The 20287-nt window shown below is 38.7% G+C and overlaps 1 protein-coding gene and 1 long non-coding RNA gene across 2 annotated transcripts in view; one reads left to right on the forward strand and one right to left on the reverse strand.

Annotated features, from left to right (window-relative positions):
* Positions 1–20287, reverse strand: part of LOC117525970 (gastrula zinc finger protein XlCGF49.1-like) — a 44196-nt gene that overhangs the window by 2691 nt on the left and 21218 nt on the right. The gene's annotated exons all lie outside the window — the stretch shown is intronic.
* On the forward strand, positions 210–17064 carry LOC117525978. The gene is made up of 3 exons (XR_004565178.1): positions 210–223; positions 2283–2285; positions 16807–17064. It is a non-coding gene; the product is annotated as an uncharacterized LOC117525978 (long non-coding RNA).

Raw genomic sequence — 20287 nt, forward strand, 5'->3', positions numbered from 1 at the left:
ATTAGCATATGGGTGTTCAGACTGCTCTTCTGGCTGAATATGTTCCCACATTCTGAACAGCTAAACAATTTCTGGTTTCCTGTGTGGATCAACATATGGGTCTGTAAATTGCTATTTAGATTAAATGTTTTATCACACTTTAAACAGCTAAACGGTTTCTCTCCTGTATGTCTCATCAGATTACTAGTGTTAACAATCCTTTGATCAGACTCGGAGTTAAATGGTTTCACACTAGCATTACATCTGTTGTCATAAACAGGGATTCTAAGGATGTTTAAAACTGATTTACTTTCCTTGCTCTCCTTCCAGTCAACATCAATGACATGATTTCTACTAGGTCCAGAAGTGCGTGAAATCATGGATTCACTATGTGGGTGTAAATAACCGTCTTGATCTAACCTCTCAATTGGTTCTGATCCTTCCCAGTCCTCTTTACCCGCTTCAGATTTCATCTGTTCTGCTGAGCTGCTGGCAACAGGCTCAGCGTCCCTGTTCTCCTCACTTTGGAGCTGATGACAATGTGAGGAATGAGACGTGACATCATCGATTGTGTACATGGAGGACTTAACCTCCAGCACTTGAAGGTGCTCTTGTTCCTCACAGGTCCACAGTTCCCCCTCTTCTTTCTTAATGTGATGGAGTTCTGAGTCCTCTTGGTCCAGACTAAAGGTCCATGCTTGTTGCTGAGGGGAAACCTCCATTTCTTTTACCAACAGCTGCTGCAGATCTATATATAAAAACAGGCATTAATAATAATAATATCTTAAAGACTGTCTCCAAATTCATCATCCAAAGTAATACAAGCCAACACTATGCCAAGTGAATTCATCATACAAAGTACTGCCAAGGGATTGTCTTCTTGCACATGCACTTATTTGGGGACTCAGTTTAATTAATTTGATACAGATCTAAATGTAAGATGGCATCACACGAGTGGCAGCCTATCCCCTGTTGTATTGTTTTTGTGTCTTTGTCACCACTAAATCCAGGGTATTTCCACTAATGTGTGTTAAACCCTGAAGACACTGCTGGAATCCTAATTCATCCATAATGTCCATAAATGATTTGCAGAGGTGGTCTGAAGGCTTATTTATATGAATGTTGAAGTCACCAACAATCAGAATGTTATCTGCACGGGTTGCCATGTCAGACAGAAACTCACCAAATTCATCTAAGAATTCAGAATATAGGCCCGGGGGGCTACGTATATACGGTGACTAAATAGCATGGTTGATTTTTATTCTTATTCTTCTGACCTTGGCTATATGTAGCATCCTGGGCAGAGCGGAGAGTCAGATGTTCAAATGAATGATATTTTAGACCCCCAACAGCTAATAAACTAAACCCAGATTTTGGCATTTTCACAGTATCGTAGAGTGCTGGGGTTGCACTGAAATTGGCCTTATATTTCCAGTATCTAAACATATTAGATAAAATGTCATATATGGATAAGTACATGATAGAATGAAGTACCTGTAAATAAAAAAAATAAACAAAAACTATTTGTTTATCTTGAAAATATATCAAGCAGTTGAATTTTGGACAGAAATGACTTTCCCATTTGAAAAATTCACCGTTTTCCAAGTTGAATAATTTCCAAGGCAGAATATTCACCACAAAAATATTCACTAAGAATTTTTCACTAAGAGTCAAATTTTTAGTGAAAATTTCAGCTTCTACATCAACATTAGTCATCCAGTAAATGATATAAATAATCCAGGTAAGTTTTACTAAGAAACTTGAACTTATTTTAACTTGGAAATATGGCTATTACTGACTGGCTATTACTTATTAATGCGAGGGCTGCTGAAAAGCATCTTGGCTTTGTTGGGCTGAGCAGTAAAATGATGCAGACTGTGCTTCGGGGTTGTTTGCTGGTCACCAGCTGACCGAGCCACCACAGTTTAGTTGTTTCACCATATTTTGCAAAATGCTCCAGCTGCGGACTGCCCTACCTACAGTTACTGACCGTAATGCTGCTACTGGTTGCTAACTGCCAGAAAGCACAACAGCATAAGAATGTAAAGAGAGAATAACGTCAAAACTTTGTTCCACAATTTGCTCACCAATAAGATGCGCCATTTCTTCTGACACGGTACCATACGCAAAATCACAAATTGCTATTAGTATGGAATTCACTTATTTTAAGCTTCCCAGTAGGGCTGCAGCTATTGAATATTTTTTTAAATCAAGTATTCTATTGATCATTTCATTGCTTATTCAAGTAATTGGATAAAGAATACTTTAGCATTTTTAAACATTATCAAGAGCGCATTGCACAGCATGTATTTATGTGGAAAGCATGACTGATTGAGAGGGGGGTTTATCAGCATGTTTTATGTCATGCCATCATTAGGAAGAGATTTTAGGCGTATTTGGAAAAACAAAACAAAGCCCTAGTTTTAACTCATCGCAAGTGTGCACCTCCATTTTAGCTGCTGGCTGTATCCATGCAAACTGTAGCCATGCTAACTGGCTATGTCACAGCCAGAGGACAGAGCTTGAAAGAAAATCAAAGCTTGTACTGTTTGTAAAACTCAGCACTGGTGTGCTACTGTTCCTCTGTGTTGTCACTACACAGTAAGACAGAGAGAACACACAAACGCTAACGTGTCAATGCGGCTTTTGGACAGTTTTCTGCCTTTAGCGGATGGTTTGACTCTCCACCATTGCACCACCTTAAGTCTGAATGCGCTGAGAGTCAACAATAACAGTTAATGTGGAGCAATAACACTGGTCAAAAAAAAAATTCTTACATGGACTTTGATAACTGATTTTGGCTAATTTTTTGGTGAATTTGAATCTGAGCTCAGATTTCCTCTATCACATCACATTTTTTGCAATCTGCATGTTCCATATTGATGGATTACGCAAAGGTTGCTCATTCACGCATGAGTTTGGCGCTACTAATCATGTACAAAAGAAGCTTCAAAAGCAGAATTTTTAAATTAGGTTCATGAAATGTTAACAAGAGCTGCAATATCATTTATGGTGCGGAAGAGGTGTGCGAGACTGCAGCTTTTCCTTCAATGCTTAATACAAGAAGTGTGTTTTCGTATCTCACTGTCAGAGTTGTTCAGAGGTGGACCTGAAAAGAACAACTGTTTACACACAGAAATGATCACGCAAGAGATACTGAATTTCTTTGTCCTGTACAGGAGAGGACCAACGAGAAGCTCCCTCAGAAAGAACTGTTGTCCGTCCCAAAGGTCCCGCCCATTTGCCTCTCCTTTCTATTGAATATCGTTACATACAGCATATAGGAGTGACAATATCACAAAACAATGGAAAGACACAAAGTCTGGTCTCACATTGATATGAAAACTGTTATGGCTTTTGAGCCCTCAGTTTCCTAAGCTTTCCATAACATTGTCCAGCCCTTGAACCATGTTCCAGTTACAATGCTCTTCTTCAAGGCTGAACCATTAATCAAAAGTACACATCTGCAATTAGCCAAACATGACCCTAGCCAACCAGTCTGACATTCTGGCAAAACAATCTGCACATTGAATGGTCAAAGATCATCTGCTCACTTTTCTCGTTTGACAGTCTTAATGATCACTTGAACCATTCAGCGTATATGATTGCTTTTGACACTAAGTAATTATTTAAAGGAATAATGGTACATGAACTTTCACACATGCATATACGTATATATGAAAAATAGAGAACAGAATCAAAGACATGATTACAGAGAGTACATCAAAGTGAAGACATTAATATTTGATAATACATATAATGACAATATAGAGAAAAACCCTGTCATTCTTAAGGGTGATTCTTTAACTACTGGCACTACTGGCCTTGTAAATGTAATTTCCACCACACCATTGCCTTACAATATAAAGCGCCTTGGGGCAACTATTTGTTGTGATTTGGCGCTATATACATGTGCTCTGATGTCACTGTTTATCTCCATAGAAACTACCCAAACAATCTTTCATACAAACTGTTTAAAGGGACATTACAGTGTTGTGGTGGAAATTACGGCAATAGTGTGGGACAACTACATTTTGTTTAAAAAAAATCACAACAGTTGTATGACATTGAATACCCTATTTATGTTTTGATTATTTTACTGATATTTTATTCAGAGATATTTTAAAACATTAGAAAAACATTTCTTTACCATTCATTTTTATAAGGGGTGGTGGCCAAGTGGTTAATGCGCTTGGTTTCAGTGCAGAAGGCTCCGGGTTCAAATCCCACCCCTGCCAAGTTTCTCCATGTAATGTGGAGTTGCGTCAGGAAGGGCATCCGGCGTAAAACCTGTGCCAGTTCAACATGCAGATTCACCTTGGATTTGCTGTGGTGACCCCGAGTGCAAACAAGGGAGCCGCCGAAGGGACTTACTTACCATTCATTTTTAATCACTGAAGATCAAAAGTCTGGGTGTGGGACAAGCACAAAACGGCAATATTTGCATATAATGATGCTGAAAAAAAGGTGAAAAAGTCATCATAGACTACTAAAACAAATTTCTTAAAACACTTTCATTGTAAAGATAACTATAAAAGTGTGAAATTTCCCCTTTTTTTCTGTTTTTCATACAATATGATCAAAGGACATAATAAGTGCCCGTAATCTAAGAATCACCCTTAAATGTGATGTGACTGGCAAAAACTAACACCAGATTCGGATTCAGCACCCCAAATGACCAAAAATCCGTTGAAAAACTCCATGTAAGAAAAATCATGTTGACCAGTGTAATACACCAGAGCTAAGCAGGCCACAATAACGCGAATGACAGCAGAGACTTTTTTTAATAGGACTTTGGTGACAGTTGGATGTCTAGAAACTTCCTACTTTTAAACTCTGATAAGACTGAAATGATGGTTCTTGGTCCAGTGAGACATCGGCATCAATTTGACCAGTTAACACTCAGCCTCGACTCGTGTGTCATACATCACACTGACAAAGGGAGGAACCTTGGGGTAATTTTTGATCCTTCGTTGTCCTTTGGTCTCCATATTAGAAATATTACTAGGACTGCTTTCTTCCACCTGCGAAATATAGCGAAGATTCGTCCCATCCTGTCTATGGTTGATGCTGAGACCCTGATCCATGCGTTCATCTCTTCTAGGTTGGACTACTGCAATGTTCTATTTTCTAGTTTACCGCAGTCCAGCATTAGGGCTCTCCAATTGGTTAAAAATGCTGCAGCCAGACTTTTGACACGAAGCAGAAAGTTTGACCACATTACACCCATTTTGGCGTCTCTTCACTGGCTTCCTGTCCCAGTGAGATCAGATTTTAAGGTTCTGCTACTAACCTATAAAATTATTCATGGACTGGCACCTCCCTACCTAGCTGACCTAATTAAACCTTACGTACCAGCCCGGGCTTTACGTTCTCAGGGTGCAGGACTACTTTGTGTCCCTAGGGTGAAAAAGAAGTCTGCGGGTCACAGAGCTTTCTCTTATCGTGCCCCTGTTCTGTGGAATGATCTCCCTGCGTCAATAAAACAGTCAGATTCTGTGGAGACTTTCAAGTCCAGACTTAAGACGCACTTATTTTCCCTTTCATGGGTGATTCTTTAACTACTTGCACTATTGGCATTGTAAATGTAATTTCCACCACACCATTGCCTTACAATATAAAGCGCCTTGGGGCAACTGTTTGTTGTGATTTGGCGTTATATACATGTGCTCTGATGTCACTGTTTATCTCCATAGAAACTACCCAAACAATCTTTCATACAAACTGTTTAAAGGGACATTAGTGTTGTGGTGGAAATTACGGCAATAGTGTGGGACAACTACATTTTGTTTAAAAAAATCACAACAGTTGTATGACATTGAATACCCCAATTATGTTTTGATTATTTTACTTATATTTTATTCAGAGATATTTTAAAACATTAGAAAAAATGTTTCTTTACCATTCATTTTTATCATTGAAGATCAAAAGTCTGGGTGTGGGACAAGCACAAAACGGCAATATTTGCATATAATGATGCTGAAAAAAGGTGAAAAAGTCATCATAGACTACTAGAACAAATTTCTTAACACACTTTCATTGTAAAGATAACTATAAAAGTGTGAATTTCCCCTTTTTTCTGTTTTTCATGCAATATGATCAAAGGACATAAGTGCCCGTAGTCTAAGAATCACCCTCATATGGTTAGCATACTGGTACAGTTTTGTTTTATGCTTTTTACGCTTTTAATTCATGTTATTAGCAATTGGAGTGGGCTGCAACCTCAACTTTACCTAAATTCTGGGTCTTTTAGTGAAGTTTAGGGCTAGTGGCCGGCGATCACCTTAGTATTTCTTCTGTTTTTCTTGTTGATTAATGCTGGCAAATTATACAGTATTTTTTGTCTTTCTGATGCCTGATTATGTTTTTTCTCTGTTTAAGGTGCAGCTCCATCCAGAGATGGGAGTTGTATTTGTGTTGGAGATCCTCCTGTCCTGTGCACCAACAGCAATTCTTTAACAGTGGAATATCCGGATAAAATGCTGAAACCGACTTCTTCTGAAACTTCTCTGTTCTCTCACGATGTCCTGGATCAATAGAGCCTGAAATGTGGAGGTTTTCAGCTTGAAACAGGCTGACGACGGCGCCTGGGAGCGCTGCACGATGTCTCGCTCTGTGGGAAGTCCTTAAAGCGACAGTATCACCTCAAAATCTCTCATCAGCCATTAAAATTTTCACCGAAAACCAGCTTAATTTTCGATGTGTCTCACAGGTTTAGAAAAATTTTTGATCAAACAAAGCGCCAGTCTCTCAGCAACTTCTCAAAGGAATTCCGACGAGGGGCTGGAGGACTCCTACCACAAGGAGTGCTCACAGGCGAATGACGTCACCGACAGGCGTGGAAAAACTCACGCATGCGCACGAGGGCTCAAGCATGTCTGACGTAAAAACATATGAATGAAATCCATAGTTTTTGAAAAAAAATAAAAAGGCCCTATACTTTATGGACAGCCCTCGTAAATCACTAAAAAGATAACTAGATGAAAGAAGCAAGCAGATTGTCACGAATCAACGACTTTAAATAAAACTCAACATTGACATAAAGACAGTATATGAAATGTGACTTGATCAAATGCGAACAGTGAGTTAACAAACCTGTTTTGTCGTCAGAGTTAAAAACAGTCTCCAGTAGTTTTCTTTGTCGTTCGTTCTCCAATTTTAAACGACAAAGTTCATCCTCGTACTCCGCTATCGTTCTGTCAAACAGCTCAAATATCTCTTCTTCATCATCTGCAGGTAGTTTCTGCTTCAGTAACGCTCTCAGAATTTGGATTTTAAACATTTTGACACAATAACACAAACCGTTTCTACACACACAAGGCCCAGTTAGCAGGCTAAGCTAACTCCGCTAGCTCTGGAAGCTAACGAACGGCAGAAGAAAAAAGTAAATAAATATCTTGAAGTTATTCAAGTTGAATCTGGGTTGATGCGGGTACCCGAAAACGTATAATGGTTCTGTTCAGCTGAAAATCACGTTAATTGTAGCCAAAACTGTTATCAAAGCCTCTTCACACACGAACCATCTTGGGAAGGTGCAAAACTACGTCACTTCCACTTTTGACTTTCAAAATAAAGTTGCAGGAGGCTCTTCACAAAATCCACCATATTTATTAGAATTCATTAATTCTAAAGTGACAAATAATTCAAAACAAGTAAGTTAAGCTTCTACCTTTTTTACTTGGGGTTGCCACAGCAGATAAGCAATTGATCTGCATGTTGATTTGGCACAAGTTTTGCGCAGGATGCCATTCCTGATGCAATTCCACATTGCACATCGAACAGGCAGGAATGATCTTGAACCAGGATCCTTCTGCTCTGGAAACAAGTGTACTAAACACTTGTCCATGCTGCCAAAAGAACTACTCAACAAAATTTTAAGGATTTTTTTTTTATATATAACAGACATTTCTGGTCTTGTCCTTCATAAATATAGAGCATTTTGGGAGAACATGTCCTGGATCAGCCAATATAAACCTGACCACGAGTAAAGCATCCCTCTTCAAAATCCGAGTTAAACAAATTTAATTGTGTTTTCCTCAGACTGAGTAATAGAAATCAGACACACTAGTGAGAAGGGAAGGTCAGCATTTGAGGGCATCGGTGGAATATACACTTGCGTCCTCCCCCGCCCCCTTTCCCATATGGACAAATAGCTATTCTGGCTTCTTTGGCATTAGGAGAGAGAGTCTGTGCTGTTGCACATCCTTTTCTTGACAAAATCGGTTGTCAAATTACTTGAATAACATCACTAAAAAGGACAAATATGTGAAAGTGCTAAACGAGTAGCAATGACCTGTTTTCTGCAAAAGTACAATTACTGAGAACCAACTTTTTCATACTCTACACTCACCAGGAACCCACTAAGCACAGCAGTTGTCTCCATGAGAAGGTAAACACAGCGGTTATCTGTTTGGTAACTTTCATATTTTGAAAGTGTTTTGTGAATCCTCATTCCCCTTTTGGACCTACACTGCTGTGTTTTCTATGTTCATACCAAGTTATAAAGTATGCCATTGCTTCTTGGCAACACAAATTATGTATTTGACAATGATTTGTTTATATAGAAAAACGTGTTGTACATAACTTACTGGATGAACTGCTGGGTTACAGATACATAAACCTAGGTCGGATTTCCAGTCACACGATCTGTCCTTGGACAACACACTTCATCTCCATTGTCCCAAATCCTCCCAGCTGTGTATACATAGTCTACAATGTTAAATATTATCTGCTCAATATATACAATAATACATTGTACTTATATTGTATGTTGTAAAGTTGACACCAGCATATGCTCCATGACACATTCCTCATATGTGTGCATTCAAAGGTCCATGAAGTTTGAAATGAGCCTGTCAGTTTCTTTCATTTCCAAAGAGGGGTCTGGGGGCCACCAAGGGCACCGCTACTTGTTTAATTTAAAAATAAATAAATACGATTAATCAATAAATGTATTTAAAATGGGAAGGGGTGTGGCAAGCGTTTCTGCACAGCATAACAGCAAAAGTAAAGATTAAGTGTAAGTTCTCATTATTTGTAAAGCGCTTTGGGCGTCTGATGCAGATGGAAAAGCGCTATATAAATGCAGTCCATTTAACATTTACTTCTTGTTGAACCTCATACACCAAAATATTTCAACAGCTTTAAATTTACACAAACCTTTGCTTTTCTTTCTACAGCACCACAACACTAAATCTGCTAACAAACAACTCCTGAGATTTGCTGTTCATCATGTTGTTTATCACTGGGAAGAACATTACAGCACGATGTGACCCATTTACAATGAACTCGACAACATTACTATATGAAAGAATAAAATACACATATTTATGAATGCAAGTGCTTCATTATAATACATTCATACACTCCAGAACTCCATTCTACACATGCTGAACACAATCAGTTTTCCACAGTAGTATAATTCCAAAGAACTGTTAAATAGTAATAAAGTATAAAAAAGAAAAATTAAAAGAAAAAAATACATTTTTTAAAATCAATGCATGAAATAATAATAATAATAATAAAAGGAAAGTGGTCTCTGTGTGTTTGTGTATCCGGAGCATCAAGTGAAATCCAGAAAGATCCGGCTTTCGTCGTTTGGCATACTTATGTAGTTTTTCATGAGGATTCAATTTGACTGGACCAATATTTTGAGAAATCAGTAATTTTTGAAAACAAAAGCCTGTTTAAGCCACACTTCAGCAATAAGAGCCTGTATTTCAAAATAAAAGCCTGTGAGATTGCAGCACACCTGATAGAATTAGTCTGGCCATCCTTTAACATCCCAGACAGCAGATTCAAATCTTGACATTTTCTGTATACATGTGACCCCAAACCCAGAATTAACATGTTCACACTCCAGACAAAACAGCAGGATTATGCCTCGTCTCTCACACAGTCCAAAAAAAAAAAAGAAATCTGATCGAATGTGAACTGTCACAGTGCAAAAATAAAAGAGTTATTCATAATTTCTTTACATGGACTATTGTACTGGTTAAGCAACTTCAGAAAAGCTTATTGATGGCAAAAATTCATTTTAGAACATTGAACTCAAATGATATTTACAGATCGTTATGCCGGCTTGTGTAATGTCCGTCTGCCATGAGAATCTGACATGCTGATACTAAGTGGTTTACACTCTCAACAGCTGCATGACAGAATCGGCATTGATCATTCTGTGAAATTCCTGCCATTTTTTTGAAGCCATTTGTTAGTAGTCCCTGATCTTGCGCTCCAACTATAATTCTTTCTCCATCAAAACCAAGTTCTCCATTTGTAAGCCACCGCATAGATCCTTCTTTGTCTATGTATTCCTTTTCAAGTTCTTCTTGGAATCGGCCAGCCCTTTTGTGCTGTTTCCATCTGTTCATTCGATGTTTTTGTTCTCTTTTGCTGTATTTTTCCCTGGCCTGTCTTGCTAGTGTTGTTGCAGGTGTCAGATCATTGCTTTCTCTCTCTTGCAAGAGATCTCCAAAGTTTTCTGCCAATTTAATAATAGAGGTCTGTTGTGGCATAGTCTTAATATGATGTTGCATAACCTTTTTCATAACTTCTTGAGAGCTCTTTAAGTACTGCCCAATACTTATTATAGATGCTCTATAAGCCTGATTGATCTCCATAAGACCTAAGCCGCCTTCTCAACGGGGGAGATATATTCTATCCATGCATTGGTTTCTGTATGTAATTTTATGCAGGGTGAGCATCTTCCTAGTTTTAGTATCTAACTTGTTAAGCTCACCCTGTGGCCAGTCTACTATGCCAAAGCCATAGTTTACCACAGGCTTTCTCCTGTGTGACGTAGCATATGGGCTTTCAGACTGCTGTTCTGTTTAAATGTTTTTCCACACACAGAACAATAAAAGGGTCTTTCTCCAGTATGATTTTGCACGTTTCTTCAAGTTGCTGTTTTGGTTAAATGTCTTTCCACACTCAGAGCAGCTAAAGCGTCTTTTACCTGTATGAATTAGCATATGAACTTTCAGATTACTGCTAGAGTTAAATGTTTTTCCACACTGAGAACAGCTGAAGGGTTTTTCTCTTTTTTTTTTTTTCTCTCTCTTCAATTTCTTTTTTTACAGAGTGCAATGGGCCCCAACCCTGGGGTCTACAGTTGCATCCTAATCATTAATCATTATTGGCATTGTATCCGAGGGCTCTCTTCAAGATGGTAACTGTTCCTTTAACTGCGGATATCTGCACCTCATGGGCACTTGGGTGACCAGGGATTGCCTCAAGATATTTCTTCAGGTTCTTCATAAGCCCTGTTGCTCCCACCACGACTGGTATGATATCAATTTCTTTCAATGACCACGTTATTCATAGATCATTTTTAAGGTCTTGGTATTTCGTGATTTTCTCCCTCTCAGCTCTATTCAGGCCATAGTCATTGGGGACTGTCACATCAATAATTATTGCTGTCTTCTCTTGCTTGTTCCAAATGACAATATCAGGTTTTACTGCACCTCCTTCGATATGTCTTCCTGCTGGGATCTCTTCTTTTCTCCTGTATGAATTAGCATATGAGTTTTCAGATTGCTGTTCTGTTTAAATGTTTTTCCACACTCTGAACAAGGAAAAGGTCTTTCTCCTGTATGCTTTAACATATGTTTTTTCAGATTGCTGTTTTGGTTAAATGTTTTTCCACACTCAGAGCAGTGAAAGCATCTTTTACCTTTATGAATTAGCAGATGTGCTTTCAGATTACTGTTATCCTTAAATGTTATTCCACATTCAGAACAACTGAAGAGTTTTTCTCCTGAATGATTTAGCATATGGTTTTTCAGACTGCTGTTTTGGTTAAATGCTTTTCCACACTCAGGACAGTTGAAGGGTCTTTCTCCTGTATGAATTTGCAGATGGGTTCTCAGATTGCTGCTTCTGTTAAAATTTTTCCCACACTTTGGACACAAAAAAGAGGTCTTTCCCACATGGATAGCCATATGCCTCTTCAAATTACCCTTTTGGGTAAACACTTTTCCACATTTGCAACACTTAAATGTTTTCTTTCGCTTATGAACCAGTATATGGGTTTTCAGACTGCTCTTATGATTAAATGTTTCACCACACTCATAACAGAGAAGCAGTTTCTCTCCCATATGACTTCCATTGTGTCTCATCTGGTTACTGTTGTGAACAATCCCTTGCTTACATTCAGGGTTAAATGATTCCACACCAACATTACATCTGTTATCACAAACAGGCATTATCTCATTTTTTTAGGGCATTTAAACCTGATTTACATTCCTTGATCTCCTTCCAGTCAACATCATTTCCAGTACAGTGTGAAATCATAGCATCACTATGTGGGTGGGAATAATTGTCTTCATTGAATCTGTCCACTGGTTCTAATCCTCCCAAGTCCTCTTTATCATTGTCAGTTTTCATCTGTTCAGTTGAGCTGCTGACAACAGGCTCAGCCTCCCCGTTCTCCTCACTTTGAGGCTGATGAAAATGTGAAGACTGAGGTCTGACATCATCGTTTGCATACTTGGAGGAATTAAAATCTAGTATGTGCAGATGCTCTTGTTCTTCAAAGGTCCACAGTTCATCCTCATCCTTTTTAATATGATGGAGATGTGGGTCCTCTTGGTCTAGAGAAGACATCCATGTTTGTTGCTCAGGGGGAACCTCTGTAACTTTTACCAACAGCCGCTGTTCATCTACATAAAACAAATAATAATAAACAACAACAGTATTAGTATTTAATTAAGTTGACTACAACTAAGTAGGAACTCGACGTACAATTTGAATCTTGAAGGACAATACTGCAATTTGTTAAATGTATGGTTTTCCTCATTTTACAGTCTGGTTCTTAAATATTTCTACAGCAGTACAATTTTGTAATTTTATGTCTATACACCACTACAATATAATTGAAATGAAACAATGACCGTGTTCTTTTAGTGTCAATGTTGAATTTTACTTTAAGAGGTTTAACAAAAATATCCCATCAATCATTTAGAAAGTATAGTTATTTTTATGCACATTCCCTCCATTTTCAGTCTATAACTAACGAGACAAACTGATTATTGTTAACTAGTGCATTGATATAAGAATATAAAATAACACATTAAGTAAATTCCATTGAAACTCATTTAATAGCTAGGATGTCAGTGTTAAAGCTTCTTTACACACAACATGCTGAGTCTTGTTGTCCTTCACATTGTTAAAGAGGGTTTCTGAACAGCATGTTCTGGAGCCATCACTATAAACCTGACCACGAGTAACACATTCATCTTCTAAATTCAAACCCAACAGCCAAAGGTGGAAAACCCTGGCTTCAGTGATTAAAAGTCCTGCCACATACCCAGTTTCATGCAAAAAGTACAAGATCTTATTTCATCCCATAACAAATGCAGCATGCAAGGTGTCATTTGGTGGAGAGGTGAAGGACACCTTCTTGCGCATTTAAAAATATAAAAGCCAATATGATGGGTTGCATAAGTATTTCAATTCAATTTATTCATTATATAGTGCCACATCACAGCAAAGCTGCCTCAAGGCGCTTCACACAAGCAAGGTCTAACCTTACCAACACCTAGAGCAAGCACACAGGTGACAGTGGTAAGGAAAAACTCCCTCTGATGATATTGAGGAAGAAACCTCAAGCAGACCAGACTCATGGGGGTGAACCACTGCTTAGGCCATTCTAACAGTTCCAGGTTTTTACAAAGCTTTACAAAGGTAAAGAAACAGAAAGCTGGAATTCAAAACAACATGACATAATAACAAAAGAATATGTGTTTGATTGGTAATTGGCCCCTTTGGTATAATGCCTGTAAAAAAAAAAAAATCAGTTTTATTGCCAGTTTTCTTAGGGGATGGATACATGAACATTGCCAAGTCACTGAATATGTACTGGGCTTTATTTACATCAATAATGAAGAAATACAAACAGTATGGCACTCTATGCTAAATCTGTGTGGAGTAGATTGTTCTCAAAAACTGAGTGACTGTGCAAGAAGGAGAAGAGTGAGGAAAGCCACCAAGACACCCAGAGAACCCAGAAGAAGTTGTAGGCTTCTGCGGCTGTGATTGGAGAAATTTTGCATAGTGGATGTTTTGCATTCTGTTTCAGTAGTAGGATTGGGCGATATGACTAAAATTCATATTGCAATATAAATTGAATCCCTTTGCGGTAACGGTATACAGTGGTCCCTTGCTATAACGCGGTTCACCTTTTGCGGCCGCGCAGTTTTGCGGATTTTTTTACTGCAATTTTGCATGCTTTTTTTTTTTTAACAGCGCATTGTGTTCTGCGTTCTCATCAGGCGGGCCGGTCACGGCACTGGTGGGCATCACCGCGATTGGCTAAGGGAGAGCACACGCATTGTGTTCTGCATCCTGACTGGCTAAGGGACTGTACACCATTGTCAATCAGTCTCCTTCGTGCCATGTCTCCTGTACAGTACAGAATGCGGTCAGCTTGCCAAATTTGTTCATAAGAATCTTCTCGCCCAGGAGAAAAAAAGTGTGCTTTCCCTGGCTGTTTTAGCGGACTACGATCTTCCCACGGAAAGCAATGTACGCAATCACTGTTTTTTATTCATTTTTAACCGCATCCCCATTACATACAACTGCCGACTATTTCTTTGCTCTGTGCATTTCACGGAGGACTGTTTCACAAACCTTGCACAATTTCGAGCTGGCTTCAGTCGGCATTTAATACTCAGTAGAGGGTCAGTTCCGACTGCGACAAAATCAACCCCAGCAATCAGTACAGCCTGTAAGTATCACATTTTCTTTTGTTTTACATTTGTGTTGCACCATATTCCTGTTGTAAGAATTGCACGTTAGAATGGCACTTTAGCTCTGGTTTGTTCCTCTAAAGGGAATGAGCTAACCCCTTAGCAGCTAGGGATGGGTATCGAGAACCGGTTCCTTTCGGGTATCGTTAAGAAATGACTCGATCCACCGACATCAATAAGCTTTGTGCTTAACGATTCTGTTATCTGTCCTTCAGAGTGGCCGTTGTTTTGGGGGGTGTTTGTCAGTTAAGTGATAATTTCTGTATTGATTACAGACCCTGCAGCGGGTCCGTAAACAACTTTTCTGCAGCGCGGCTTTGCTTTGAACCTTGAACCAATCGAAGCAGTGCTTCGCAGATTGAAGCATTGCTTCGATTATTCTTTCTTTCGCTTAATTTTCTCCTGCTAAAACCGTAAAGAGCATACGTCTGTGAGTATTATTTACCTTTTCTATGTTAAACCGACCTGTTATGTTCTTCTGAAACAGTTGATAGATGTATTTTATAACTTAAAAACGGGAGCGATGCTAACACGTTAGCATGTCTATGGCATTTTCATTGTTAAAAGTTAGCACTGCAGCTGTCATCACGTTTGGGTGCATTTGTTTTCAAATTGTAATATTTCTTAAATTTATTTTTGTTTATATATTAATAATCTAATGATTATTATATACAATTTTAGAGAAAGAGGCAAAAAAAAACTGAATAGAAACACAACAGAAAATATAAAAGCAATGAAAATAAATAATGCTTTCTTTTCAGTGAGAGCAAGGGCAGCCAATCAAACAACGGCAACCAATCAGCGCCAACATCTACTTGCATTTCATAATGAGGTTGCCAAATAAGCTCCGAAACGACGCCATTAAAGGCAAACGAGGCATTCTAAACCCAGCATAGTAACATAGCTGTTTCAGAGAGCCTTTTAGGAAGGTTCTGAGCCATTACAGACCCAAACAATTTTTTTTGGGCTACATATCACATCACAGAACAAGGATTAATGCCCCATTCAACCTCTCTCTATCACCTTTAATGCTTCTTTGAGAAAAGTGTATAAAGTGTGTAGTGAGGGGTTTTACAGCCTTAAAACATCTATAATAATTGTGGAAAAAATAACGCTGACTACTTCGTGGATTTCACCTATTGCGGGTTATTTTTAGAACGTAACTCCCGCGATAAACGAGGGACCACTGTATATCGCGATATAAACTTAAGTGTAAAAATTAGAATGGAAGTGTTTCTGAATAGGTCATATAGTCCCTTAGTAAAGCTAAATTGATTAAAATAAATAAATAAAAAACAAAAATAGATATAATTCATTTTGAGCACCTGACTGACTTGTTAGATATTTAATTTTGGGTATTGGAATGATCTCAATTTGTCATTCCTGCTTCTGTCCAGCAGGAGGCAGTCTGGGGTGTCTGTCTTTGGTGGTGTTTTGTCCAGAAAGTCCCCAGAGACCCCAACCACGTGGGTTGATGATCCTGATTGGCTACGTCTTCAGTTTCCACCAATGATAAAGCCGAAGGCGTGTTTTTTTTTTTTCCTTTTTCTTCTCTTCTTTGCTCTCATGCCTCCTTACTCATGCAGCTCAGCTGAATGAGGACAGACTGCTGCAGCTTTCTGCAAATACGCGGAAATAGGCCTGTGCGGTTTTACTTCAAGTAACACTGGTTGGAAAAGCGGTTAAGTGGGCTTGTTTCCACAGTGGAAAGTTCCCAGTTCAAGGCCACACCTTCCCATTTTCCAGGACCCAGGAAGGGCATCTGGCACAAAACATGTGCCGAATCAACATACACTTGTCAGCATACACAAAACACTTATTTCCATTGTGCTCCGGATGACTGGTCAGGTGCCAGGGCCTGAAATTCCACGTTTTTTGAATAAAGTCTTGCTTCTGTTCTGCCATGAAGCTGAAAAACTGGTAATGAATTGAATGACAGAAGTTTAACCACTATCGTTTAAAGAAATAACAATCCTTATTCTCCAATTGTTTTCCATTAGTTGTAGATTTAAAAAGGGCAGGATTTTACTCTATCAAATGCGGGGGGGGGAATCAATCCAAACCTGTTTCGTCGTCAGAGCATCCAGTAGTTTTCTTTGTCGTTCGTTCTCCTCTTTTAAACCACAAAGTTCCTCCTCGTATTCTGCTGTTGTTCTTTCAAACAGCTCAAATATCACATCTTTATCATCTGCAGGTAGTCTCTGCTTCAGTAACGCGCTCAGAATTTGGACTTTAGACATTTTCACACAAAGACGCAAAGTGTTTCTGCACACAAACGGCCCAGTTAGCAGGCTAAGCTAACTCCGCTAGCTTTGAAAGACAACGAACGGCACAAAAACAATTTGAAAATCTTGAAGTTAACGTTTAGCCTGGGATCAAGGTTAAGTAGACACGCTGATCATTTCTAATGGCTCAGTTCAGATGGATATCAGGTTAATTTTCGACAAAAGGACACTGCTACCAAACGTTCTTCACAAACACGCGCCATCTTGGGAAGTTATTTTCATTAAGTTGAAATAAACCTTCAAAATAAAACTGCAGGAGCCTTCTTCACGAAATCCATTATCGCACGAAAAGAAAAATATGGCTCAGCTGGCTTCTTTTAACGCCAGCCTGTGGGGGGGGGGAAAAAATGTGGACTTGGATTTGAATCCTGCTCATGTGACCTGTCTGTCGGTGGACAAGACAATCTGCATTAATTGTTAGTATGGATGGTAATATGCCTTTCAGATGACTCTTCAGGAAACATGCCTTTCCGCATTCAGAACAATTAAACGATTTATATCCCTTACGAAACATCATAGGTGTTTTCATATAGTTGTTACTCTTAAATGTTTTTCCACACTCAGAACAGCTAAATGGTCTTTCTCATTTTTATTTCTCTTAGATTTACGGCAATTTTCAAATGCTTTTACACACACAGAACAGCTGAAGGGTCTTCCTCTTTTTTTTTATTTCTCTTCAATTTCTTTTTTTACAGAGTGCAATGGGCCCCAAACCTGTGGTCTACATACCTGTGGTCCTAATCATTACTGGCATTGTATACAAGGGCTCTCTTCAAGATAGTCACCGTTCCCTTAACTGCAGATATCTGCACCTCATGGGCACTTGGGCGACCAGGGATTGCCTCGAGGTATTTCTTCAGGTTCATCTTCATAAGTCCTTTTGCTCCCACCAAAACTTGTATGATATCTATTTCTTTCAATGACCATGTTGTTCATAGGTCATTTTTAAGGTCTTGGTATTTCGTGATTTTCTCCATTTCAGCTCTATTCAGGCCATAGTCACTGTCACATCAATAATTTTTGCTGTCTTCTCTTGCTTGTTCCAGATGACAATATCAGGTTTTACTGCACCTCCTTCGATATGTCTTCCTGCTGGGATCTCTCTGTCATAAAAGACAGTCACTTTTCCATTGGATGAGACTGGTGCTGGCTCATGCTCCCAGACGTGTCCCTCTACTTCCACCTCCAGTTCCTTGCATACTTTCCAGTGTAGATATTTACAGATTTTGTTGTGTTGGCTTGTATAATGTCCATCTGCTATTTCTCTTTCTCTCATGTATGACTACTGTTGTGTCTCATCAGTTTACTGTTGTGAACAATCCCTTGATCACACTCAGGGTTAAATTGTTTCACACAAACATTACATCTGTTATCACAAACAGAAATCATTTTATCTCTCAGGGAGTTCAAACATGATTTAGGTTCCTTGGTCTCTTTCCAGTCAACATCACTGATGTGACTTTCAGGTCCAAAAGTGTGTAAAATCATGGTGTCACTATGTGGGTGTAAACAACTGTCTTGATCTAAGCTGCCACCTGGTTTTGATCCTCCCCAGTCCTCTTTAATGTCTTCAGTTTTCATCTGTTCAGCTGAGCTGCTGACAACAGGCTCAGCCTACCTGTTCTCCTCACTTTGGGGCTGATGACAAAGTGAGAACTGAGGTTTCACGACATCATTTGAATACTTGCAGGAATTAAAATCCAGCACTTGCATGGCAGCAGCCTGACATCGGGGTGAATGTGAAGCATTATTGTTGTAAAGCGCTTTGAGCATCTGATGCAGGTGGAAAAGCGTTATATAAATGCAGTCCATTTACCATTTTATTTATTTACCAATACTGCAATTTGCTAAATGCAAGGTGTTTTTAGAATTTTACTGTCTTATTCATCAGTACTTAGACAGCAATACGGTTTTTATCATTTTACATCTGTGCACCTGTGACTGCTTGGATAGGCTCCAGCACCCCTGAGACCCTTGAGTGGAGTAAGCGGGTACAGAAAATGGATGACTTAAGTTCAGATGCCAGTGTTAAAGCTTCTTTAACGCACAACATACCTGTTGTTCTGGACAACATAATCTGGAGCAGCCATTATAACAAGTCATCAGGAGATGACATATCCCCCCGATCCCCACAAGTCAGTAATCCAAAGTGTCAGGGGATCACCCAAGTACACCTTAATGCTAAATATTAATGAAACTGGTCAACTGGTTCTTGAGACATCGTGCTAACAAGTGTGGCAATGACAATATCAAGAATATTTCACTGTGACCTTGAAATTGGCCCAAGGTCAATGTAATCGACTTGTGTCGGGGATCACCCAAGTACACCCTTATGTTAAATATGAATGAAATCAGTGAACTGGTACTTGATATATCGCACTAACAAGAATAAATGGACGGACATGCTGATAGCTATATCCCACATTATTTCATACCATGAGGATGAAAATGACTGAATAAAGAATAACCTCTTCTAAAGTCAAACCAACAATGTGAGGTGGAAAACCCCAACATCAGTGAGAAAAAGTTCTACATTTGTTGCGTCCACCCACTAAACCAGCTAATTGTACTTACGTAGTATCATTTCTTTTGATGATCTTGATTTCATTTATTGAAGTTATTATGAATAAATGTGGAGCTTGGATGAATATGAAATGTATTAGGGCTCTTTTGTAAATGGACTTATTGTTCATTCCTTGTGTCTGTGTGTATACATTAAATTGTGTAAATATATACTCTATATTGTATATTAACATATTTACTCAGGATATCCTGAAAGACTATTGCCACCTCTGCCTATCGTCTTTGGCAGAGGTTATGTTTTTGCCTCTGTTTGTCTGTTTGTAAACAGCCTGCCACCCACGATTTTTATATATATATTTTTTTTTTTTTTTTACACAGATGATTCATATCCTGAATCAATAACTGATTCTATTTTCAAGGTCATAGGTCAAAGTCAGGAAAAATCTTGGAATATTGGAAACATCCCTATCTATAAACATTGAATGAACTTTCAAAAAGTCGTAACTGTCAAAACAGGCTGAATTTCTTTCATATTTGAGAGCGTTATGTTGGATTGTATCTTTTATTGTCTGACAAAGTTTGATCTGATCAAGATTACAGATTTTGTGGCCATTTAAATGTAACATTGAAAACCCCATTTAATGTATATTTTACATTATATCTTGTTCAAACATGCCCCATCACTGTCATATTTGAAAGCGAGGCGCAGACTGACACTCACACTATTGTCTGACAAAGTTTGATCCGGATCTG

This window comes from Thalassophryne amazonica, chromosome 15 (assembly GCF_902500255.1).
Source record: "Thalassophryne amazonica chromosome 15, fThaAma1.1, whole genome shotgun sequence".
Classification (NCBI taxonomy): Eukaryota; Metazoa; Chordata; class Actinopteri; order Batrachoidiformes; family Batrachoididae; genus Thalassophryne; species Thalassophryne amazonica.